General features: G+C 35.0%; 1 protein-coding gene across 6 annotated transcripts in view; it reads left to right on the forward strand.

Moving 5' to 3' along the window:
- BMPR1B (bone morphogenetic protein receptor type 1B) overlaps positions 1–27,586 on the forward strand; it is a 421,980-nt gene that overhangs the window by 325,077 nt on the left and 69,317 nt on the right. Inside the window, exon 1 of one of the 6 annotated variants that reach the window (XM_049709181.1) lies at positions 19,226–19,607. The exons of the other annotated variants lie outside the window; for them this stretch is intronic. The gene's annotated coding sequence lies outside the window, so the exon portion shown is untranslated. Of the gene's footprint in view, positions 1–19,225; positions 19,608–27,586 lie in introns of those variants that run through there. 6 annotated transcript variants of the gene reach the window in all.

Consider the following 27,586-nt stretch of genomic DNA (forward strand, 5'->3'; position numbering starts at 1 on the left):
TTGATTTCTCAAGGGGCAACACTGTTGGAAGAGATTACTATGTACAAATCTCTGAGCCAATAGAGGATATAGATGGGAAAGATACTGCCAAGGAAATTTATAGCAGCAAAAGGAAAATCACTCTTTCTGAGCTGTGACCATGTAGTTGGTGAGTGCACCTTAGCTTTGGATGAAATCTTTGACTTGTTATTTGAATTCAGTCCTTGCTGTTTGATCTCATGTTGGCACTTTACATTTCACTAAGACTATGAATGATCTCATAGTCGTAGCTTTCATTGAGCACAGAGACATTAGGGGCTACACTGCCTGAATTACCATCAATAGAGCATGGATTCTGAATACATACATGAGATCTAAACTATATTGCTGACAGTGAAATTGTAACTTTTTATTAGATGGAAGAAATTCTAAAAGCCACAATTCAAGAGCCCAAGATAATTCAGATTTAATTAACAGAACCTTTTATATTTACTTAAAAGAAGCTTAGGTGTTTTAGGCAACTTTGAAACACCAAGAATAACTGAATTAGGGTTCTCCATAGAAGCACTAGGAAATACATGTACACATATCTTTTTTTCATAAGGAACTGGCTCACCTGATTAAGGAGGCTGACAAGTCCTTAGACCTGCAGTGAGCAAGCTGGAGACTCAGTAGAGCGAATGGTGTAGTTCCTTCCAGTCCAGAGGTCGGCGGGTTCAAGACCCGGGAAGAGCTGATGTTTCAGTTGGAGTCTGAAGGCAAGAAAAATGTAATGTCCCAGCTTGAAGGCATCAGGCAGGAGGAATCCCCTCTAATTTGGGGGAGAGTCAGCCTTTAGGCCTGTTCAGACCTTCAACTGATTAGATGGGTCCATTTGCATTACGGAGGGCAATCTGCTTTATGCAGTCCATCAACGGAAATGCTAAACTCATCCCAGACACCCTCACAGAAATACCAGAATGATGTTTCACCAAATATCTGGGTACCCACGAACCAGTCAAGTTGGCACATAAAATCATCACAATTTTAAAATCAATTCAAATTCATTCAGTTCATAAGCATTTTAGGCATAGCTCTGTAGATTTAGCAGAGAGTAAGGCATTTTGAGTATCTAAAGAGGTAGAGAACAGATGTCAGGTAATGCTTAATAAGACCAAAATAAAGTAATATAAAATCAAGAAAAAATACAGGTTTTTAGTGTTTACATCCTTCACCAAGACGTTTTTCATGTATATTGATGCTAACTACATGGGACTAAAAACTGAGTTTTTTATTCTGAACTTTAAATTATTAAACAGACATTTAGAAAACCATATACTTACTTTTTCATTTTTATTTTTTAAATTTGTTTATATCACAATACATATTCATCTGGAAGGTGGTAGCATAATCATAATGAACCAATAACAACTTAGTCTGTTAAAAAAATTACTGTATATCTAGTGGATACCACAGGGGATAATTTCCTGCAGCATTTTTTGCCCCCGAGTTGTATTATTCTATTCCTGCATCATATTTGTGGCCCACTGTTTAGTGTCACGTGTTTCTGAATTCAGGTAGTATAAAATGTTTCTGTGCTTACTGGACATTGTAGGTAAACAAAGTTTTGATTTTATTTTTTAATTTGAAAAGAATGAGAGTATTTATAAACATAATATATAATTATTTAGCCACAAAGCATAGTTTATTAAATAGTCATTACAGATGTGCCCCCTCTCCCCACCTCACCTGCCCCTCAGTTCAATCCAAACTTTAGGATGTGAAAAATACAAAGTACCCATGGAAATGATTTTAAGAATTTAATAACTATTTGAATTATTTACATATTTTATAATCGAATACAAAACAAAAATTATCTGATTATTTTTTAATAAAAATTAAAAAAAAATACACTTAAATGAATTAGGATTCTGTGTTTGGCTCATTTGGGAAATGGTAGAACTAGGGACTCCATTAAATAAGCATATTTGTTTTCTCAATATTTATGTCTCATTTTCTCCAAATTTAACTGATGTATCTTTTATTTCTGGTTATGTGATAATGACAAGTTGGTTACTTTCACAATTGAGAGACTTTTGGGAGGTGTCTTTATAGAAACTTATACGTTTATCTCTCTTGGTTGAAGGGACAAAAGTTTTAAGAGAAAAGGGAAGAAAATCATTGCTGTACATCTGAAAATAGCAAACATTTTCCCCTTTCTTACAGTTACCTTTTTTCAGACTGATTCAGTGAATCAGATGTGGTGGGTTTTGGAGAGATTTGTTCTCATGGAGTTAATGTTTGACTTGCTAGGCGGTTTGCATTTCCTAGGCTGACCTTGGGAACACCGGCATGGCCATGATATCTTGTGAACATCTCCCACCTTTGGGCAACAAGGAAATATTTGGGGCTATGGCTTGGTCAGGAGAAGTCAATCTGTATGATAATATTCCCTGACAGCTGTGTAGGATAGATGTAAAATGCAATACTTCGGGAATGCTTTCTTTGAAGACTTAAATCCAGTGTGAAATTTTTTTTTTTCTTTATGAAAAAGGTTTGTGGCACTTTCATAATAGCTGGGCCTGCCCTGTTGATTTAGATCAAAATCACTTCCTCCCAACATCATAACCATTTTACTGTTCAGTGGTGCAGAAGGCATCATAAAGAGTTAGTGAAATGTTTTGGATCATTTAGAATTGGATGAGTGATAAGAATGAAAATATCTCCAACAGAGGTGGTACTGTGGAGGACTTCTCATAAAGGCAAAAAGAAAAGTATCTTTTTGCATTAAGAATTTTCTTAAGTGTTCTAATGATATGGACCATTTGGATAAACATCTAATACAATTCTGAACCTTTACAGTTCCACTTAGACTTTCATCATGCCTACTCTCCTTTGGAGTCTTAATAACTGTTTTCTCTTTCAGCTTTTAGGGAAAGGAAACACAACTTCTCTTAATGTTTAATGAATATTTATGAAGTCCTTTGACAATTAAGGGCTCATTAAAATTCACTTCAAAAGAAAAGAGATTCAAAACACTTGGAAGCCCCGAGCAGAAAGTGGTGGCAAGTAGAAACTCACAGCTTTCTCCTTCCTTTTAAGTCAGAAACACTCTGCAAGTGAACTAAGAGTCTTCTAAAAATGATTCCAGAATTCCAGTTTAAATATAATAGATGCATTTGATTATTACATGGTGACTTTAACTTTGCATTGACTGTTGTCTCTGTGAGTGCTTTCTTCTGTAGATACTAGGAAATCCTGCTTTTATATGGCATACTTGAATGGGAAGGAGATCGGGTGTTGTTTGAAGTCAGACTTATTGTTTAAATCTCAGTTTCAACTCTGTCTTGTTCTATGACCTTGAGCAAGTTCTCAGTGCCTCAGTTTCTGTATTGTAATATGGGGGAAATAACACTCTAGGACTTATAAGTTTGTGGGAAGAAGCAACTGAGTTATTGCATGAAAAACACGGAGAATGGTGCCTGGCACACTGCCTTTCTGTTCTGAGAAATCTTTCCTTTCAATTTGGAAAGATCTTTGTTTTCCCCTGGCTGAGGTGGTGCAGAGGAACAGTCAGAGAATCCTCAGTTCTTATGGGTAGCATTTTGGCTTCCCTTTTCATTTCAGTTTCCCTCCAGTCTTTCTCCCCAGGGCCCCAGACCGCTGTGCCCTGCCACTTAACAGCTACTTTTGACTGCAGCTGTCTCTTGGTCCAAATATGTCACACAGAGTGTAGGGATGCATAAATATATATTCAGTCGCTCTCAAAAGCTCAGGCTTTTATGAATGAGCCATCGTCAGAGTTAACAAGGTATTTTGAAATGAGAGCAGTTATACCATGTTTGCTGTTATTTCATGTAAATCATTGTTATTTGGTCATGGAAATAAAGAAATACTTGGACGTGAAATCAGATAATGGCCCAGAAAGTTACATGCCTCCTCATCATTATTTTAAATTTGAAATGGAAGCATGTATTGGGATGAGCAGAGAAGTACTAAAGCTTCCATCCACATATTTTCTATCAGTACAAGACTTAACATTTGCAGAAGTAAGCACTGACCTGGAAACCAAAAATTTGTATTCTATTGATAAATGTGTTCCTCTAAAGGACATCTCATTTACTTGTAAGTAACCTGCCATCCTGCTTTACTGCTATAGGTCATAAGATTAAATTTGTCTTTGTAAAGTGCTGAGTTGCTGTTATCTTTAAGACAAGCCTCATAAATTGAATAATAATTAGTCATAGTTTCACTGGAATTTTTACTGCTTTCACCATCTGCTCTTCTTAGTCTACGAGAAGACCTACGCAAGATGTTGGATCTATTTTACAGTAACTGAGTAGACTTTCACTTGTAAGGATTATTTTCTATTGGAAAAGTGATTGCTACATTTATGATGTTTGAGAAGTGAAACTGCCAGATTTGGTTGTTGTTAAGTTTGCCTTTATAGTTCTTAGCCATCCAGTCCTCATTTTGGAGTGGAAACTCTCTAAAGAACACACTAAGTATTTTTGCTTTTTCCAGATAGGCACTCTGTACATTACTACTGCTCAATCTGCTTCTTGGTGCGTGCTATAATAAGGCTGCCGTCTCCCAGCTCAGTGTGGTCTATAGCTCCCTTCTCCCATAAAGTCACTATTACAACCCTGAGGTAGATGCCAAGAGCTAAAGGATCAAAGTTGTAAAGTTGCCTAATGCAAAGAGAGAAAGGAGAGGAGACCCAGATGTTGAACTGTGAATGTCCTATAACTGTAAAACAGGCTTAATGTTTTTGTATGATTGGCAGAATGTTCAGAAAGCATGCAAAACAAGAGATCCCAAATTGTATGGAGAAATGGTAAAGTCCCGTGAATAATCTTGTCTCTTCCCAAGAGTCCTACGTTGATTTATAACCCTCATTTCACTGTATGTGTAGTAAAATTTCAGGATGAACTGGTACTTTGCTTGGAGGGATGAGCTTATCTTGTGCTCTGCAGGAATCCATTATGATAATGTGTATATATTTGCCCTTGTAAAACTACTTAGAAAAGTTATACAATCTTGTTTTTTAAAAAAATGTTTTTATACTTAAAAACTTAAGTGTCTTTCCTTCACAAATTTACAAATGCTAAAATCAGAGTTGGATGAGGATGTGAGCTAGTTAACATCAAACAATGCATTTCTTTGGTCACAAATTTCAGCTATTAATAGTATACAAATTGTTCACACTTATGTGGGGAAAACTCCTTAAGTTACTGCTCTAAATATTTTATACATATGAATGGATAAATACCGTCGTCCTCCTTTTACAGAGGAGGAAATTGAGGTTCGTGGGGGCTAAGTAAATTGTCTGAGGTCACACAGCTAATTATTCAAATTAATAATCAGTTGGGTGACTCACAGGTAAAAAAACTGTACTACTTGCAATCAGGAGGTGATAGTTGATAGGCCGGAATGTGTGTGCAACTAACTGTTCTTCAAGGTAGAGTAAAATATATAACATGGCAAAGTTTCATGAGAAATCAAAAAAGATGCATAGGGCTTCCCTGGTGGCGCAGTGGTTGAGAGTCCGCCTGCCGATGCAGGGGACGCGGGTTCATGCCCCGGTCCGGGAGGATCCCACGTGCCGCGGGGCGGCTGGGCCCGTGAGCCATGGCCACTGAGCCTGCGCGTCCGGAGCCTGTGCTCTGCAACGGGAGAGGCCACAGCAGTGAGAGGCCCGCGTACCGCAAAAAAAAAAAAAAAGATGCATATATTTCTGATTGAGAAATGTAACACAGATGGGAGAAATGGAGGCTGTTATAGGCTGAAAGAATATTATGAGCAAAGGCATGGGGATGTGAAAAAAACATGATGCGTATGATACGTATGGACCCGGAGGAGACCATGGTAGGAGATGAAGCTGGAAAGGTAGGTTGGGTCAATTGATGAAGCACATTGAATGCCTTCCTAAGAACTTTAGAATTAGAACTTTTTGTTTATTTTGCTTCAGCTTCTTGGTTTTGCAAGTTTATGCATGTGTGTTGTTATTTTTAGAAGGCACCAGTGAAAATAAAGGATCACAGATGTGGGAGAAAGATCAGAGTTTTAATTAAAGCAGTTATATGGAGTAGCGAAAATCTCAGCTCAGTCTTAAGACCTTATACCTGAGCCTCAGTCATTTATAAAAATGGGAATAATTGTACCTTCCTTGCTGGCTGTGGTAAGAATTATATGAAAATGTGTGAGAGCTCTTAGAACAGTGTTTCGCCTGTAGTAAGTACTCCGTAGTTTTCTTTATTTCATTTGTGGATCATTTCAGCAATTGTTATTTACTTCCCTGAAGCATACAAACCACATTGTGATAGACTTTGTATACAGTAAAGGGTTAATTGACAAGCCACTTTCTATATGCAATTTTTAGATTGTCTTCATACCTTTTAAAATGAGTGGCCGTGTTACCTCTATATTCTCTTAATTGTCTTCTTCTTAAAAACATAGGACATTAGAATCTGGTGAAGTTATGTAACTGGCTGTATATGATTATATATATCAGTAGAAGAGCTGAGGTACATGATAAATGTAGGCCAGCTTAAAAATTTCATTAACACTTTATGTAGATGTTATAGAATGCGTATATGTATAATTTCTGAATCTGTTTAACTCACACCTATATGTTCATGTAGCTTGCAAAGTATAAGATGCCCTGAAGACATAAAATATTGTTAAAAAGTAGTAGCTAATGCTATAGAGCGGTTGGTAACAACTTTACAGTGAATTGAATATGGCATACAAGGCATGCTATTTTTAAGATACACTTATGTAGAGTGCTCTGAAGGCAAAGTTGATAGGACATAACACTCAACTCTAAATATGAGTAAGTAATATTGGTATACTTCATGTGATGCGTAATATTCTGTAGTTTTGTTTCTTTGAACAATGCCACATTTATTTATCACCACTAGCAGGAACCATGATAATGGAAATTCCACATGTTTTCTTCCAAATAGTGACATCAGTTTAAAAAACAAATTAGAAAGTGGTTAAAATTGATTGAAAATTGGAAATATGAATTAGTTCCGGTAAGTACAGAATACCAGTGATAAATCATAGAAAACAGATGTGTGTGTACAGTTTTTCCTTGTCATTCTTTTTCTTTCTTATACATTTTTAAAGGTTACTTTCCATTTACAGTTATTACAAAATATTGGCTGTATTCACTGTGTTGTGCCTCCTTGAGCCTATCTTATACCCAGTAATTTGTACCTCTCACTCCCCCACCCCTATATTGCCCCTCCCTCCCCTCCCCACTGGTAACCATTGGTTTGTTCTCTGTATCTGTGAGTCTGCTTCTTTTTTGTTATATTCACTAGTTCTATTTTTTAGATTCCACATATAAGTGATATCATATAGTGTTTGTCTTTCTGTTTGTGACTTATTTCCCTTAGCATAATGCCCTCCAAGTCCATCCTTGTTGCTCCAAATGGCAAAATTGTGTTCTTTTTTATGGTTGAGTAGTATTCCATTGTGTGTATATCACATCTTCTTTATCCATTCATCTATTGATGGACACTTAGGTTGCTTCCGTATCTTGACAATTGTAAATAGTGCTGCTGTGAACATTAGGGTGAATGTATCTTTTCAAATTAGTGTTTTTGTTTTTGTTTTTTGGATATATACCCAGGAGTGGAATTGCTGGGTCATGTGATGATTCTATTTTTAGTTTTTTGAGAAACCTCCATACTGTTTTCCACAGTGACTGCACCCATTTACTTTCCCACCGACGGTGTACAAAGCGTTCCCTTTTTTCCGTGTCTTAGCCAACATTTGTTATTTGTGTCTTTTTGATAGCCATTCTGACAGGTGTGAGGTGATACCTCATTGTGGTTTTGATTTGCATTTCCCTGCTGAGCATCTTTTCGCCTGTTGGCCATCTGCATTTCGTCTTTGGAAAAATGTCTATTCAATTCTTCTGCCCATTTTTTAATTGAATTTTTTTTTGATGTTGAGTTGTATGAGTTGTTTATATATGTTAGATATTAATCCCTTATCGGTTATATCACTTGGAAAGATTTTCTCCCATTCAGTAAGTTGTCTTTTCGTATTGTCAATGGTTTCCTTTGCTGCGCAGAAACTTTTAAGTTTAATTAGGTCCCATTTGTTTATTTTTGCCTTGATTTCCTTTAGGAAACGGATTCAAAAAGTTATTGCCGTGAATTATGTCAAAGAGTGTTTTGCCTATGTTTTCCTCTGGGAGTTTTACAGTATGCGGTCTTACATTTAGGTCTTTAATACATTTAACTGCTCTATATCTTTAAATTGGTTCTGGATTCTGGTAGTCATTTATATAGTTGGAGTGAAAGATGTATGCTTTTGTCTGTTACAAACCTCACAGTCTTTACAATCAAGTTTTAATCCATAGATTTCTGAAAGATGAAGGGAACTAACATTTATTGGGCATTAACTCTATCTCCGTCACAGGGTCTATGTTAAGTTCTTTATATAGTGCTTCATTTAATCTTAGCAATAACCATGTGACAAGTATACATGATTATTCTTATTTTCAAAATGGAGAAATGGAAGTCTAGAGAAATGCATGGGTTTTTCCAAAGGCATACAGCTAATTAGCCAAGCAGGTCATGATCTCTAGCCCTGTGCTCCCTTCTGTAAATGCTGTCCAGGTTACATTGGCATTAGAGACAATGTTCAGAACCTTCCTTTTACACCCATGTTCCAATGTTTCAGTCCGTAGTAACCTAAAACATAATTGAATTGAATTAGCTCTGTCAAAGTGGGGTCAAAGTCTATCTTTCTTGAGTTTGAAAATTATATGTATAGGGGACAGAAGGAGTGTCAGAAAAATCTAGCTGCATTTTTGCATTTTGTTTTCAATTTTTAAAAGTGGAGATTTTACGAAATAGCAATCATAGTAGAGCACAGACACACACTCCCGTTTCTGAAATAACATCATAGATCATAGATATATGTGAGATAACATTGTTTGTACCTTCTCTCACATTAGGTGATCCTTGAAACCTTCATAATAGGGAAGTTGTTCCACATACCAAATCAACAATTTATGTCTGTCTGCCAAGTGCCAGACACTGTCCTAGATGCTGAGGTTTGTCGTGGTTAACTAAAGAGATATAACTCTTAATCTCATGCAGTTTCACCTGAGTGTGAAATAATAGCACATTTAAGACCTCACATGAGAAAGATGCTCTGCGCTTTCCCATATAATATTTTTGGTGGGAAAAAAGATCTCAGTGTATCCCTTGTTTACAACCCTTGGATGATACAAAATCTGACTTTTCTTAATTCAGAACTGGCTGTTTTCTGTAGCATGAAGGAAAAACTGCCCTGTGTTTGGAAATCAAGAGACTTAAACTATGTTCAAATCAAGACATAAACATAGTTAAAGTTAGAGAAAAGCTTGTCTCATTATGATCAACCTTTCAGTGCTCAGTGTGAAAAAGAAAAAAAAAAAAAAAACAACCATGCAGAAGAAACAGAAAATACTGCCTATGATAGATTACAACCAAAATTCAAAGCAAAGGAAACAAAACTCAACCAGGACTAATTAGTACCATATTTAGCAAATTCTTTCTAATTACTTTTCTGAGAACTTTGTGTACCTGTTTTACTTTCATATTAATGAATCATTTCTTCTTTTCTCAAGTGTTTATCAACATTTCATAACTGGCAACATCTAAGTGAGTGGTGCTTGCTTAATTAAGGTTTGGTACTTTAACTGTGTCATTTAAAGACCAATTAAAACATAAATTTACATTAATAATTGCTTTCACATGTATTTGGCGCACATAATACTTTTGTGGGCAATCTAGTGTTTCTTACTGAAAATCTCTCCTTATATCCCCAAAGGGTTCAATAATATGTACATTTTAATCATTTTCCCATTTTAAAATTATCTCTTATACTCATTCCCCTCTCTTCCACTATTGTTAAAATTTCTTAGCTTATCTTAAAATATACATAAATTTTATATCTCTAGTGACCACTAGTTGGTCATCTAGTGTGGCAGTTCTCGAAATATGATTCACAAGCATAATCATATGATGTATTATTAACATTTGCACTTATGGTACAAAAGAGAAATAGTGGTTAGAACTGTTGGTAGCACCTGAGCGCAGATCAAGACAGGGTACCAAACTGTTCTTGTATTCTTCACTGCCATCACAGTAAACACAAACCATCAAACAAGCCCACTGACCAAACGCCAAACCAGCTAACCAAACCCCACCTACCCAACACCAAACAAAAAGCTACCTTCATTTAATAATATCAAGAATGAAACTGTAAAAATTATTAAGTTTATTAAATTCCAACCTCTGAGTAAATTTCTTTTTAATATGCTGTGTGACAGAATGTTAAGTATACAGAATGAAATTCTTCAGCATACTGAAGATTAATGGTTACCATGAGACTTTTCATGAAAGGCAATTTTTACTAGAAAGAATGACTGACAGACAAACTGTGGTTATTCAGGCATGGATATTTGCAGACATATTCTCAAAAATGAACAAAGTGAGCCTGTCACTTCAGGGAAAACAACTGACAGTATTTATTGCTAATGATCAAATTCAAACTTTCAAACAAAAATTAGGATTTTGGAAAGCCTGTATCCACAGGATTGATCTGCATAACTGAGTGAACCAAGATTTATTTCTCCAAATAATCAGTCAGTGCCCATTGTTTCATATTCATGCCCATGTAAACATCCACTCAAAGTACATGATAGACAGTAGATTTTAATTTATCAGAATATGAAAATTTCATTGATGGGGTTTCACATTCGACATTGCATCTAACTTTGAAGAGACTTCTACTTCTCCAGTGTTTGTGTAATATCAAATAACCACTATTATGAAAAACGTCTACTAAAATATAGCTCCTTTTTTCAACTACATAATGTGTGACCGTATATTTTTCATATATGTCAAACACAATATATTGCAGTAGATTTAATTCAGAGGCAGATACCCAATTTCTTCTAATAAGTTAGGCCTTAAAGAGATTTGCAAAAATGTAAAACAGTACCACTTTTTTCATTATTTTTTTGAAAACATGTTAAAATGGGTTCATTATTATTTGTAAATGAATTACACATATTTAAAAACTGTTCAGTTTTAATTCCTAATATAGTAAATATTGTAATCCACATAACTAAAAAATTTGGTGCCCTTAATAATTTTTAATAATGAAAAAGGATCTTGAGAACAAAACCTTTGCGAAGTGCTAGCTGGAGGAATCATTGCTTTTAAAAGTCACAGAGACCAGAGCTTGCCTCCCACCCTTGCCTGCTACTCACTTGTTTGCTCTCAGGAAAATAACCTCTCCCAGCCCTAGTTCCCTCATGTATAAAATGAGTATTTTCAGGGTTACATTATATGAGATTTATAAACACATAATTGCGGATAGATAAATGATTTCCTCTTGTTCCTTGAAGACTCCTTGAAATGGAAGTATTGTTACTATGAAGTGTTTCAGATAAAAAAAAAAAATTAAGAACTGGCCTAAGGTCACACAACTAATAGACAACAGAACTGGGATTCTTACATTTTATCGATACAGTATTCAGTACCCTCTTTCTACGCTATAGATACAAAAAAATGTGTATCAGCAAAGTGGAAGTTATGTAGAACCGTAATGTATCTGAAGTAGGAGGGCGGTTAGAGAACATATTTTCCTACCATCTCCTTTTACTGGTAAGGTAATTCAGGGCACACAAACATACTGTTGTGACCCCTGAATTGCTTTGAATTTGGCAGCATTTTTAACATAATTGTTCTCATCCTTTCTTTGCCTCCCATTTTTCTTTGCTTGGCCAGACTAAAAGAACTCCATTATCTTTGGCAAGAACTATACTTACCCGTCCCAACAGATGCCGATGAAAGCAAAAGCACACAAAAACAAACGAGAAAGAGGACAAAACTGTTGTGATAAATAGACATAACCTTCTGTGACTACTGGCTGATTTTATTTTATTTTTTATTTTTATCATAATTTTGATTTTTTTCAAACCTTAGGAATTTAGTACTTGTTGGAAATTTAGCTGAAGTGATTTAAGGAAGGGGGTGTTTGGGGAGATGTAATACTGTAATGAAAAGACAAAAGGGAGTGGCAGTGTTTGGAACAGGAAAGTGCGTATGACAGTCAGGGTCCGACAACCCGTCCCCTCAGAGCAGGCTGATAAAATTCCTGGATAACACCTTTGGGTCATTTCTAGAGAGGAGGGCATAGTTCTCCAGTACACGTGATGAGATTTCCTCTCTTCACCCACAGCCCATTGATACCTTATGGGTGATGGGATTAAGCCCTGGTTCCACCACACTATTGTTTCTTCTTTTTTTGTTTCTTCATAATTTGTTCCCATTTTACTACGACTGCATAGAATTAAAAATATGAACTTAATCAGTCGAGTTAATATGTTGTATCAGAGTAAAATTCAACCTTTATTTAAACATAGATTGTATAAATAATCAGCTCAAGGGAAATGAAAGTTATTTCCAGGTTACTCTATATGTCAGTTTAATTTTGGAAATTCCCAACTGCTGTTCATTTTTGGCCGTTTGTCCTGTCATTTTTTTCCCCCTTTCTCTAATATAATACAGTCTCTCCTTTCAGTCTATTCAAATTCCTTTTCCAGTAAACCTCATTAATGCAGACCCATGAGCATACATAATTTAATATGTATGTAATATTCCCTAAATATGTAAATACAACATCAGACTTAAAAATCTGCCAGAAATTAGGCGGGTGAAGTCAGGGATGTCCACAGATACATCCATATCTAAGATATAAAGATATGTGTACTTAGTTATGAATGATTTCCTACGCTTGTAGTCAGACAAGCTTGGGTTGATTTTTATCCCTCCTGTCCATCACTAGTTATGATCTTAGGCAGTGGGATGTTAGATGCCCTTTTTCCAAATTGTTTATTGGGTAAGGGTAGAGTTGGAAGTAGTTAGATAGAACACGTTGTAGTGTTTTGGAATATTTGGGTTACCAGGGCAACCACCACTTCTTTCTGCACAGATTCTCTTCTTTAGAAACACCCACTGTCGTTGGGAATGTGGTCATGCAAAAAGCAGTCACCGTGTGGCACTGCTATGTTACAGTGTTGACTCAGGGTCACTTCCTTCACACTGAGTTTCTAATCTAGACAGGTATGTTTGGCTGAGTCTTTTCTAGTGATCTAATTCATTCATTGGTATTCCTTCCAAAACATATCCTGAGAACCTATGTTTACTGCCTATGCCTTATTTGGTAAATCGTCACTGTGCTGGTTTTCCAATCAAAGCATTCTGGAGATTTCCAAGTCGGTAGCATGACTAGGGCTGGAAATCATGATTTCCTACACCTGTTTGGAATCTAATTCTCCTGTTATACATGTGACTTGGCCTATTGTAAGAGATGGTGCTTGGTTACATGTTTTGTATATAAGTTACTATATTTTGATATAATGGCACAAGCATGAGCATCTCAAGTTTTCCTTTCAGGGCTCCTTTGCCCTTTCTTCCCAATACACTCATTTTCTCTTTGTCCTAAAATCCTCCTTCAGCTGGGCTGATCTAACCTGGGAAAACTGCTCTTTGTTCGTAACCTAGGAAGGAACGTATGAAAGCAAACCATCCTCTGTGAGAAACTGTGGTCTCGGCTGTGCATCTGGGTGTGTGAGAAGAGATGGGGTCCAGCAGACAAGTGACAGGGTAGTTCCCCTGAGAGGGCAAGCCAGGATGAAAGCTCCCAGTTAAGAGGTGTGTACTGAGTGGAGGGGGGCAAACAGAGACGTTTCACACCTGGTGTTTCCTGTCTTCTCAGTGGGATTGGGAGGGAAGAAAGGAGACATCTGGATCTTCAAGAATATTGAAGTTTTTGAGAAGCCATTGGGGGTTGGGAGATAAGAAATGAGGAAGGAAGGCAGAAAACAGTCTCAGATTTAAAATTAAAAAAGTCCTATTCTGCACATGTACTCGAATAGAGGGCCCCTGCCCTTGTTTTCCCCATGCATTGTAGAATATTAGCAATGAAGAGCTCAGGGTTTGCTGCTACTGAGAAGAAAAGTAAAGCTGAGAAACTTGACTTGTGTAGATACGAAATACAAAAGCACATTTATGAGCCACTGCCAATATAGCTGCAGAAGTGAGAGTGCCCTGGGCACCCTGCTCTGAGCATCAGCTTGTGTTCTGACATGAGCATTCAGGTACTGGATGATGGACTGAGAAAAAGAAAAAATGCTTTAAAAGTTTCAGTTTTTTATTATTACCTGGGGGGGTGGTGTTGTTCAGAAGTGAGACATTTTTGGAGGTTTGGAAAATACTAAGAACATTTGACAAGAAGAGAAGTTTGTGGTAATGATTTGTTACTTGCAGGTCCTCATTGTGGACATACTTGGGGGTGTGTGTGTGTGTGTGTGTGTGTGTGTGTGTGTGTGTGAGCAAAGGAAGGGTTATATAAATACTAAATCTTTTGAATGAATGTTTATATGATTGAAATGATTTTTTAAAGTCTGAATTGATGTGTTTACTTCTAGGTCTTAATAAACATCAGAAATCTATGACTATTAGGTCATTTTGCTGGTAGGCAGCATTTTTCTGATCTTGATTGGCAACCCTAGTCATTTAATGGCAAGAATTTCCTTCCAGTCACTATTTTTAAAAAATTAAGAACATGTCACATTTAAGTTGCTGTTTGTGTTTAATATAGGTTTTGTAACCAAGTACAGTTTTTTTTAGCATAAGCACTGATAATTTCAGAATTGAAATACTGCTGCCATCTTTCTGTCTTAGGCTTGGTTTCCTCAAGACCAAGTGTCCATTAATGTGAACCAGTTTCTCTTAAGCATTTGTTACTGACCTCCTAACACTTGATTTTTTGTGGGTTGTCATAGTTTTCATTGATGTGACAAAAACTTATGCATGTTGATATTGAATATTTTATTGTTGTTCAACCTTGTTGTATTGTCAATGAAGAAGAACAGTAAAGGTGATATTGAAGAAAGCATTAAAGGTTTGCTAAGAGGTGGCAATGAGTGTGGTGTTACTAGCAGAGGTGCTTTTGAACAATACTGCTAGAGAATAGGTCTAATGAGATTTGGGATGTTTTTTAAAATTAGTCAGCATTAGTGTAATGTTCCTTCAGGGAGTGTTCGTAATGCCTGCAAGAATGTGTCAGTAGAGTGATCAGATTCCAGGCTACCCTTCAGTTGCTTTCAGTAGTTGACATAAAACACACCTGTGTGTTCTCTTCTCTGACATCAAAATTGTTTTGAAAAGATTTTGACATCTGGAAGTGTGAAAAAGAGCAGATTTTGATTTATTTTCTGACAAGTAGGAAAAATAAATTCTAAACATAATATGTTTTACCTGTATATGGTACTAGCAGGAAGGGCCTTGTTTATCTCATATCCTTCTAATCAACTGTGGAATAAAACCTCTGAGGTTGCATGATAGATTAGTATTTTTCTTGTAGCATTTTAACGTGCTAGAGATGGAAATATGTATATATATTTACATAATAAACATAAATATCATTCATTTATGATACAGTTGCACTCAGGTTGTTTTTCTTTTTCTTGGAAGGAGTCATTTAGAAATTCTCAAAACAGTTAAATTGTTTGTGAATAGGAATAGTGCTGATGAAGAAAACTGACCCAATTCAACTTTACTTTTTACATAGTGATAGGTAAAGCTTTCCTTGGTAACACACATTTGCTCAGCATCTGTATTACTGTAAATGTTGTCACTTAAGAGAAAATATGTATCAAGTATCAATACATTTACTTTGAACTCGAGCTAGTCTGCAGTAACTTTGGTAACTGAATCAGTTGGCCTTTTAAAAATATATGTTCTGTGTTTTATATATTATATTTTAAAATAAAGTGTTTAAGGATTTTATGTGCCAGAATCCCTGGAATCCTAGGTGGATTTTTATTCACAGATTTTTCTTTTCAGAATTAAGCTTCACTTGGTTTGGCATCAGCAGCTTATTCTTTGCAATCCGTTTAATTGAGTAGGTTCTGCTGTTTATCCTAAAGTGCAGATAAATGGCTTTCAGCACACTGTTTATAGTTTAATAGTTCCTGAAGTGAGTCAACATTATCTGCTAACGTCTACATGTCATAACTAATGATCTCTCTGCTTATACTTTCTTGCTAGTGAGGAGACACTGAACTCTACAAAGGGAAGAGCCCTGAACACTTGGGGGTGGGGGGATTATTTGGGATGATGCCTGTTGGACGAGGCTTGTTTTCCCCTCATTGGTATGAAATGAGAAGAGAAATTTGTCCTTTACCATGATTTCGGCATACACAAAAGCTGTCACAAAATGCTGTATTCTAAGGACTGGGGTGAAAATTTTGGGGGAAATAGCTATTAGAGAGGTTTGTTTTATTCCAGATTATCTCTCTAATTAATAATTAGCACAAGTTTGATACTTTTCTGGTCAGGCTATTAGACTTGATAGTAGAGAAGGGGTGCCACCCGGAAATTTTCATATTACCACCAGACAGTTACTGTGGTTTTAATGATGAAAGCAAATTTTTTTTTGTCTGCTAAGAAAGATGAAAAGAAAATAAGTAACTTTCCTAGTTAACTAATCATATATCCTAAGTGGGGCCTATTCATTCTAAAAGACCCGGATGCTCTTCCCTTAAGGATAAAACAAAAGTCTCTGAGACTTCATTCCTCATGAGAATCAGCAGGCCTGACGACTGTAAGAGTTAAAGCTGACAAGCTTTGCCAATCTCTGATTCATTAAATAATAAGAGTTCTTGCCTCCCATACTGAATTTTGGGGTTTTTAGGTAGAGAATAGGACATTCTGTAGGTGAACATAGAGAATGGTTTCTTAATAGCTGAAGTACAAACTCTTAAATTCTGGGAAAATATTTGGTTTGATCTCATATATTCTTTGTCAAAGTGGAAAACTTTCTAACTGAAGTGACCATTTAAGGTAGCCACTGTCCTTTCCTCCCATATTAATATTATTGTTTGGGAGTAAGTACTTCAGTCATTTAAATAGAACATGAGTAAGTATGTATTTCATACCTTCTTACTCTGACACTGAAATTTAAAATCATATCCCCAATTTATCAAAATATTTCAGGGTGAGAAAACATAACGCACAGGGATATGTCCGCCTTATGTTGGTGTGGTTGAAGATAACCATATGAAGAAAGGGTTTATGAGAGGTAGTTATTTTTCATGTAGCCTCTTAGATTCAGGGTTTTTGTTGTTCTTTTTTTCAGTTGTTTCTCATGAGATACCATGTTGATAATTATTTTAAAAAGGAGGAAGGAAATATTTTTACCTTAGAATGTAATGTATGGGCAAAAATATAATTTTTGGCATAAATGAGAAGATACGAATTGAATAAAGAAATATAAATTGAATAAAGAAATATATTTATTTGAAAAAATAGATATAAAGAAATACGAATTGAATAAAGAAATATAAAGAAATATAAATTGAATAAAGAAATAAATATAAATTGAATAAAGAAATAAAGAATATATAAAGAAATTAAAAAATTTTACCTTAGAATATAATGTATGGGCAAAAATATAATTTTTGGCATAAATGAGGAGATACGAATTGAATAAAGAAATATAAAGCAGGAAAATTTAAAGGTAAGATCAGGCTTTTCAAAGGCTGGGCCACTGAGTCTACTAGGCTTTATGCGATTAAAAAATTTAAAAAATAAGATTGCTTTTGAAGAATGTTTTGAAAACTGAAGCCATTTGTTTATTGAAAGAGGGACAGCTTGAGCAACATGAGGCCAGAATGTTCCAGTGTGTGCCATACACAGATTTAAGATAACACAGTCGTTACAATAACATAGTCTCAGTTTGGATCTTTCCTCGGTGTTTCTGCCCAAATGTCAACAAGACTTTTGCCTTTGGCAAATCTTATTCCAATAAATCAAACAAAGTGGAGGGTGGTTCAGAATCTCAGCACTATTTTAATGGCCAATTAAGTATAATTTCAGAAAAAAAATTTTTTTTGTCCAAAAAAATATCAGGAGTCTATATTTTTTGCTAGTCATACACGTACCCAGGACCCAATTCAGCCATCTTATTTTACTTTGGACTCACAGACCAGAGTATGGGAATCGTTAAAATATTAATATAACATTTTGTGGCGTACTGCCTAAATCTTGGTCCTCCTCCAGTTAGCCTCAGAGTGTTATTTGGAACTTTAAATGCAGTATTATCTTTAACACTAATGTCTAAATATAAAGGAAGGCTCTAAGACTTGTCAAATTCTGATGAGAGAGAATGCTTTTATGGACATAGGAATTTCTTTTGACCCTTTTGCTCCTAATATATATCATATGGAATTTTTCTAATTTTTTTTAATATACTGCTTTGCTTAGCAGCTAATTAGTATCTAATCAATGAAAACAAAAAAATAACTTGAAATTTTAAACATTTTAAAATATATACCTTACATATGTATATTTTGAAATTGATATATTTTCTTCATTTCAGCTCTTTGGGTATATATAATTGAATTTTTTGTTTTTGTTTTTTAACCATCTGCTATTAGGAAAGGGTGTCTGGTTTTGGGGTAAGGTTTTAGATTATTTTAAATGGCACGGATACTGGCCTGGGGGACAGATGGTTTTGTGTTTATATAGAGTGTAAAAGGAAAAAGAGTGAAAGTTTTGGTATGAGTGAATGGTCAGCAGCCCTTTTATGACAAAAAAACAACAATAACAGAAAAAGTAACTTTTGTTTACTCTCCCCCATTAGATTTTAAGGTTTGTGAGCATAGTGGCGGTTTCTTCTTCATCTCTGTGAAACCAACATGCTTTATAGACAGCTTTGTGTATAATAAATATTTCTTAAATCAGTTTGGAGTTGCTAGCAATTTTATGCTAGTTATAATAAATATTTTATGCTGGCTTAAGCCATATATGATGAATAGGATAGTTGTGTCTCAAACATAAATTTTACATCACATATTTTAATGAGTCAAGTCCAATAATATGGTTGACTTAATAAAAAGATAAAATTAATGGTAATCATTTGGTTTCAGTTTTCCCAACATTATAAAAGGAGTTTGATGTCTAGAATAGGTAAACCTCTTTAAAGAAAGATTTTTAAATGTTTATGTAGCTGATCAATTTGTGAAGTTGTGCTGATTTTAAAATAAACCAAAGAATTGCATGTTGAACTACCATGCTAAAAGTCAAAAGGGTAATATCAAAAAATAGATTTCTAGATACTTAAATGTTGTATATTTTTCTGCCTGTGTATAATCAGAGGCAGCTTTGAACCATCTGGAATTGTTACATAATACACTGTGGTCACTGACTTTTTTTTCTTTTCTTTTTACTTACTTTTTTTTGATTCTAAGGTTTCCTTTCTCTTTCACCTTTCCACTGTCATATGCCATGTATCTTGAACATAGCTCAATGCTTGACCAGAATAATCTCTCTTGCCAGCTTATAATCAAAGGGAGTACTGAGAAAAACAGCTGAGCTGTATTAGGCAACCACCGTCTGGACTGCATTTCTTAACTGGTGAATAACACATCACAGGTGCAGGATTAGTGTTGCCTACGGTGCTGTGCTTTTTAGTGGACACCCCTAGCAATTCTGTGTGTCCTCCTCATGTCTCGTCCCAAGGAACCTGGCAACGATCTATCAAGCGTACAGAAATCAAAAGTGAGTAGTAGGAGAAGCTTTATATCTTACAGAGGCTGTTTTTTCCCTCCAGAAATGTAAGCAAGATCAGTTAAGCCAATTCTGGTTCACACAAAAGAGATGATAGAACTTAGTCTTTCTTGGCATAGAGGTTTGGGAATAGAACAATTCAGGGGTTCAAAAATTTCGCGCACAAAAATTACACGGCAAGAAAATGCAGTTTAGCTTAAATGTCCCAGCAATGTGTAATTTAGGTTACTTTTAAACTACTACAAATGTTGCATATATTATTATACCTTCTGTGTTGTCTGTGTGTTGGAGTGGGTATGTGTGTTTGCCCCTACACATTTTCCAATACTGTCATGGTTAAAACGAAGTGTTTTGGCTGTGTAACGTCCTGTGGTAGAGTTTGTAGTTTTTGATGTTGTAAATTCTTCTGCTATCTATGATATATGTCTCAATTCATAGATTATAAGTCAAAGTTGCTTTCTTGCAAATATGGTTTTTAAAAAAATGCAAAAATATTTAAAGTACAAATTAATGATTTAAACATTAGAAGAAATGAATGTTCTGAAAATTCAGTTTCTAAGTCATTTAATTTGATCAGGAAGGTTATAAATTGTTTTAAGGTAAAGTATACAGTCAGAGAAGCAAAGGCAAGTATATTTTAGTAATTCATGTCATTTTTGGTATCTATCTTAGAAAACTTTCCTATGAAGCGTGACATAACTGTAAACAAAGCTATGTAGATAGCACTGCAGGTTTTGTACAGTTGTTTCTTCAGATTCTTTAGTTTTTCTCTTAAAACTCTATAATGGCTTTCTAATATTCAGATCGTTTTAATTCATTTTGCTGCTGGTTATCATTATTCTATGTTGTTTCATCATAGACCTTTAAACTCATTGGTGATGATAGTAGTTGATAATAGTGCATTGTAAGTTAAGTTTTTAAATATATATATTTTATGCCTCAAATATTTGAACATTTGTAACAGCAATATATTTACATTTTCAAGATCAGTATGCTCCTTACTAAAGTATCCTTTAACAGTTATCCAATTAGAGGATCCAGAAAGGATTAGAAACAGAGATCCTAAATGCTTTCCAGGTTTTTTCTTTGGGGAAAAAGAATAGCATGAACCTGGTGATTGGGTTTCTGATGTCTGGCTTCATTGTCACTTCTCTTCTTTACATAGATGTCTGTTCAAAGTAGTTTTGCACTTCAAGCTGTCTTGGGAGTGCTTTGCAAAGCTGCGGAGTAAGTTTTGGTGTGGTGGCTAGTTGAACATCCGCTTTGATTAGCTTTAGAACTCTGTGAAGCAGAGCATTGATAGAAAGTCACCGAATAAACCATAGCTCCTGGCTTGGCAGTCTGCCATGTCCTGGTTGATTCTTTGACATTATTGTCAAAGAGGCTGTGGTTCAGTTTCTTTTCCAACAAAGAAAAGAACAGACATATTAAGTATTTTTAAATGCAGAGATTTTTTTAACTTTTAAAATCATCCTATTAGCTGTGATTATGCTATTTTATGGATATAGATTCAGTTTGGTGTTAAACTATCTTTAAACATGGTGGTTACTTGCTTGTAAAGTTTATTATTTCTTATGTTGATACTTTTATTAAGATACTTGTTATCATGTCATGTTTTAGAGTATTTTCAAAGATTTTTAATTTATATGAACATTTTGGTTGAGTTTCTCCAAATTCGAAAGCATATTAAAACCTGTGGGAAAGCTAGCTACTGTTCTACCTTTAAAGAGTATAAATGTGATGTCCTAAGAACTATAAATCATGTTATAATCAATTATGATGCTTACTCAGGCTCATAACTCTGTATTAGTTACCTGTAAAACAAACAAATATGAATATATATGTTGTATGTTCACATTTATGTAATATTTCACCTTTTTATGATTTGTTCAACTCATAATCTAGCATCCCAGAATATAAAACACTTGAATTATTGAAGCTTTCACTTTTTATCCAGATGTTTTGGGGTCTCTGGGCAGAACTTTTATGATATAAAATGTTGAAAACATGATTATCATACAGAAACTGAGTGCTATGGTCATGTGGATGTGTAAGTATGGTAAAAAGAGAAACAATTGCTGGCAGATGGAAACATGTAAAATATTTTATTATAAAAGCTCTGGTTTCTATAGAGATCCAGGAAATCTTTAACATTGTAAAACTAATGTGTTTTTCTTACCCTATTCAGTAGTGTCAACAGTGAGCCACTGAAATGAAAAACTGTCAGTATCCCTGGTGCTTATGTTTTCCATAAAATTTATTGGTGATTACTGTCACCCCTAGTAATCTTCCCTCCTGTGCCTCCTACTTAGGACTTACTTACATTTGACAATTATATGTGGCATTTTGATTTCTATTTTATTATTTTCATGTACTGTTTTTGGTTTTCCATATGTAGCTGATTTGTCTCACTATATTCCACATGCAGTTGATTTGTCTCACCAGCAAGATTGTTATATTACTGAAGGTACTTCAGGTGCTCTGCGCCATTGTGTTATGTAGATGGAATGGATTTAATGATTATTTGCTAAATAAATGAATAATGAATAACAATGTATTATTCAGCTGTGAACAAAGTGTCAATGTTTCGTAAACCAAAAAGCTCAATATTTTTATAGACTTTCTGTGCACAGTGATGAGCCCAGAATGGCAAAGTTAATGGAAGTACCATGAAGCAAAAGAAAGGGGAATTGAAGAGAGAATCAGGATGAGAGAAAGAGGTTGGGGAAAGAAGAAATGGAAGAGAAATAGAAACATTTAGGAGATGAAGCAGTAGAGAAAAGGAACAAAAACAATTGAGGGGGAGAAAGAGAAAAATCTGAAGAATGAAAACAAAAAAACCTGAATAGTAAGCTTCAGCAGCACAGAAAACTGTTTACTGTTATTCACTCTTAATATGTGCAAGGAACTGTGATAGGTGCTTTACTTGGAGTCTCTCATCCAGTTCTCCTAGCAAGCCAATGTGTGCTGCCACTTTCCACATCCTCTGTTAGAGAGGTAAGTGACTTGCTAAGGCAACAGAGCATGGCAGTAGCTAAGCTGGGGTTTCAACTGTTTTGTCCGTTTTACGTTATATCCTGGTCAAGTCTGAGTGTACTGCTTGGTGACCACACCTGGTGTTGGTTTCTCACCTGGCATTTCATCCCCCTCTATAGCATGGTAGCCCCAGAACTTACCACCTACAGCCTCCCTTGTCCCTCTCTCCTCTGACTTCTGAGACTCGAAGGAGAAAGAAACTGCTGTGCAGTTCACTTCACTATTAATAATTGAAAGTCTACTCTTTCTTTGTAATGCATGTGATTTTGCTTTGGTATTTTTGAATCTAAGTTGTATTTATATTTTGTTTTCAAAAGAGTTTAGGCACGTATTTCAACTTTTTATTAATGATTGCGTTTCATGTTTATATTTTTTTCTAAGTTCTTGTTGCAAACAACATAGGAAAATTGTTTGAAAATGTCTTAGTATAATGAAAGAGGATTAGGCAATGAAAATTGAGGTCAGGACTTTTGAATTGAGTATGCTTATTAGACAGTAAATTAAATTATTAAATTGAGTTAAATGATTCAAGGCTTAAGTGATGAAAATAAAAGTTAGTTATCTATTTAAACCCACCATTCAGGATCACTGAAAGTTAGCTTGAAAATTAATATTGTTTTCAAGCTCTGATTCAAGTTTTATTCCTGTGTGTTATAGGTTTTGGTTTTTAACCAGTGTACTCTTTAAACCAGTTTTGGTTGAGAAAGGAAATGAGCATTGATTCACATTATTTATTATCATAGCAACATGGATAGTGTTAGACTGGATCAGTCCCAAAGCATTGCTGGACAGTTCAGTAGTACTTCCAAATTTTCTTCCACTAATCTTTTTACCCAAGATACTTGAAGTACAGACTTGTGTGACATGAATTTCAATTTCTCTTCTTGGTCCGGCCTGCCCTCTTGTGAAGATGAGGTAGAACAGAGAAGACACTCAAAATTTTGTTAATTCTTGAGATATTTAGAGAGCTAAAAAGTAAAAATAAAATGAAGAAAGGAAAATAGATTACTAGCAGATCCTGTGGCACAAAATAATTACATGTCATCTTTAAATGAATTTTGAAGACTCACATCCATTTCTTAGTATTAATACATAGTGTATTTGAGGTTTAATTTCCTTGAATTATTGCTGTTCATAAAGATCGTTCTCCATGTGTTTTAATGTGACAGTAGATTCTGATATCCTCTTCACTATGACGTATATCATACAACAATATTTTATACCAAAAACTTCAAATGTTTTATTCTATTTTTGAAATAAGAATGTTACCGAGAAAAAATAATCAAAACTAGTACATTAACTAAAATGTACTTTAGGATATAGTGGATGCATATGGAAGCTAAAATTTATTTCTTGCAGAGTTGTAGTGTTGCATTTTTTTTTGCAATTTACTGTTGTCCTGTGTTTTCTGATTTTTCTATAAAAATCTTGTTTCATTTTTCTGTAAAAATCATATGGAAGGGTACACTATAATATAAAATAATATAGAAATAGTAAAAATAATTGATTTGTTAAGTATATACATCAAAAATGAGTTATTTTATAGTGTTTATACCAGGCTGCCAACTAATAATTGTCCACTGATTCCAGATGAGTACTTTAAAGAAATTCTTTATAACTCTGCCTTACTTCCTAACTTACACAAGAAGAGATGCCATAGAAAACTTGTGTATAACTATATACAGACATACAAAATAGCTGAAAACATGTGTGTAACTGTAACATATATCCATGAAAAGATATTCAAGGAAGATAACCACCTGCTTAGCTTCTGTAATTGAATGGAAGTCACACTATTGCATGCTGATCATTATATTATTTTGTGAAGTTTGAGTAATTTGCCTGAAAATTTGTAAATCTATCTCATATATGAAAATCATAAGGAATATAATTTAGTTCATTAAGAACACACACGCGCGCGCGCGCACACACACACACACACACACACACAGAAACATGTTTGGAAGTGATCTTGTGGTTCAGTTGCTCTCTAAAAAAATCTACTGATCCTCTGAAAAATGAGAAACAATTTTAGATTGGCTTCCACAGGCCCTACTTTGTATTATCATGGTAATTTGGATAGTTAACCTGGATTAACTATAATGTAACTTGCTAAGCTAACCAGGCAGCATCTGAAGTGTCTGGATTCACACTGTTAAGCTAAAGATTGGTATTAGGGAGAAAAAGGGGTGGGGAGTTAGGGGAGGGGGAAGGTAGGAGGGAGGAAGGAAACTGAAAATGGACTGAACTAAAGAGGGTGTAGTATTTATTCCTAAGACATTTCCAGACAGTCTGACTTTTCTCAGTTTTTTTTCCCTCTTACATTTTTCTGTCAGATTTATTTATAATTCTATTACTAAATATTAAAAAAGCCTTAACTGTCTGGAAAGGTACTGGGAAGAAATAATCAATTTTGTTGAAATTCTTTTCAACCTAAGTAGAAACCATTCACTATTTAGCTTTCCTTGGTGGAAAAAAATTCCTTTTAATTTGCTGATTTAGAAAATATAATGTACTAAATTATATGTAATGTTTCTCTCATAATTAGTAATCTTGCCATTGTTTTTAATGATTATCTTCTTTTATATAAATTTATGAGAAAGTCAGGCTAAATTCATGTTTTTATGAGATGATTATTAATTTTATATACATGTAATTGTCTTTTTTATGCCTTAGCTGATGTGTTCAGTCTTGTTTTTGATCTAAAATGCCTAAGCTTGCCTATATGAGGCTGGCTAGATTTGGCATAAATTCAGAATGACTTTATATGAAAGTGATCCTTTTATAAATCCCTTTTCATAATTATAACAGTAAATAAAACAGTTCAGTTTCTTATTGACCCTTTATTTCAAATGTGGACTAGGTATTAGGAAGATCTTAAGGAAATTGAACCAATAATTTAAAACCTCCCAACAAACAAAAGTCTAGTTCCAGATGGCTTCACTGGTCAATTCTATCAAACATTCAAAGAAGAATTAATACCAATCCTTCTCAAACTCTTCCAAAAAATAGAAGAGGAAACACTTCCAGAATCATGTTATGAGGCCAGCATTTCCTTGATATCAAAACCAGACAAGGACACCATAAGAAAAGAAAATTACAGACCAATATCCCTGATGAACATATCTAAAAATCCTCAACAAAATATTAACAAACCAAATTCAACAATATATTAAAAGGATCATACACCGTGATCAAATGGGATTTATTCCAGGGATGTAAGGGTGTTACAACATCCACAAATCAATCAATGTGATTTACCACATGAACAAAATGAAGGATGAAAATCTTATCTAAATACATGCAGAAAAAGCATTTGAGAAAATTCAACATCCATTTATGATAAAAACAACAACAACTCTCAAAACAGGTATAGAAAGAATATGCTTCAACACAGGAAAGGCTATATATATGGCAAGCCCACAGCTAACATCATACTCAACAGTGAAAAGCTGAAAGCTTTTCCTTTAAGATTAGGACCAAGACCAGGATGCCCACTCTGGCCTTTTTTTTTTTTGTGGTATGCGGGCCTCTCCCTGTTGTGGCCTCTCCTGTTGCGGAGCATAGGCTCCAGACACGCAGGCTCAGTGGCCGTGGCTCACGGGCCTAGCTGCTCTGCGGCATGTGGGATCTTCCCAGACTGGGGCATGAACCCATGCCTCTCAACCACTGCGCCACCAGGGGAGCCCAACTCTGGCCATTTTTATTCAACATAGTATTGGAAATGCTAGCCAGAATAATTAGGCAAAAAAAATAAATAAATAAAAGGCATCTGAATTGGAAAGGAAGAAGTAAAACTGTCACTATTGGCAGATGACATGATGTTATATATAGAAAACCGTAAAAACTCCACCAAAAACTGTTGGAACTAATAAATGAATTCAGTAAAATTGAAGGGTATAAAAGCAGCGCAGAGAAATATGTTGCATTTCTATACACTAATAATGAATGAACTATCAGAAAGAGAAATTAAGAAAACGATTTCCATTTACAATTGCATCAAAAAGAATAGAATACCTAGGAATAAATTTAACCAAGGAGGTGAAAGACCTGTGCACTAAAAACTATCAGACATTGATGAAACAAACTGAAGAAGACAAAAACAAATGTAAAGCTAATCCATGCTCACAGACTGGGAGAATTAATATTGTTAAAATGTCCATATTACCCAAAGTAGTCTACAGATTCAATATAATCCCTATCAAAACTCCAATGGCATTTTTCACAGTAATAGAACAAACAACCCTAAAATCTGTATAGAACCACAAAAGACCCTGAGTAGCCAAAGCAATCTTGAGAAAGAAGAACAAAGCTCGAGGCATCATGCTCCGAGCTTGCAAACTATATTACAAAGCTATACTCACCAAAACAGCATGGTATTGGCAGAAAAACAGACACATAGATCAATGGAACAGAATAGAGAGCCCAGAAATAAACCCACACTCTTATGGTCAGTTAATCTATGACAAAGGAGCCAAGAATATACAATGGTAAAATGATAGTCTCTTCAATAAATGGTGTTGGGAAAACTGGATAGCTACATGCAGTAGAATGAAACTGGACCATTATCTTACACCATACACAAAAAGTAACTCAAAATGTATTAAAGACTTGAATGTAAGACCTGAAAGCATGTAACTCATCAAAGAAAACATAGGTTGTAAGCTCTTTAACATAGGTCTTGGTGTTGGTATTTTGGATTTGACACCAAAAGCAAAGCCAAGCAAAAAGAAACGAGTGAGACTACCTTAAACTAAAAAGCTTCTGCACAGCAAAGGAAACCCTCAACAAAATGAAAAGGCAACCTACTGAATGGGAGAGGATACTTATAAATCATATATCTGATAAGGGGTTGATATCCAAAATATATAAAGAACTCATACAACTCAGTAGCAAAAAAACAAAGTTCCATTTACAAAAAATGGGCAGAGGAT

This window comes from Orcinus orca, chromosome 4 (assembly GCF_937001465.1).
Source record: "Orcinus orca chromosome 4, mOrcOrc1.1, whole genome shotgun sequence".
NCBI classification, from domain to species: Eukaryota; Metazoa; Chordata; class Mammalia; order Artiodactyla; family Delphinidae; genus Orcinus; species Orcinus orca.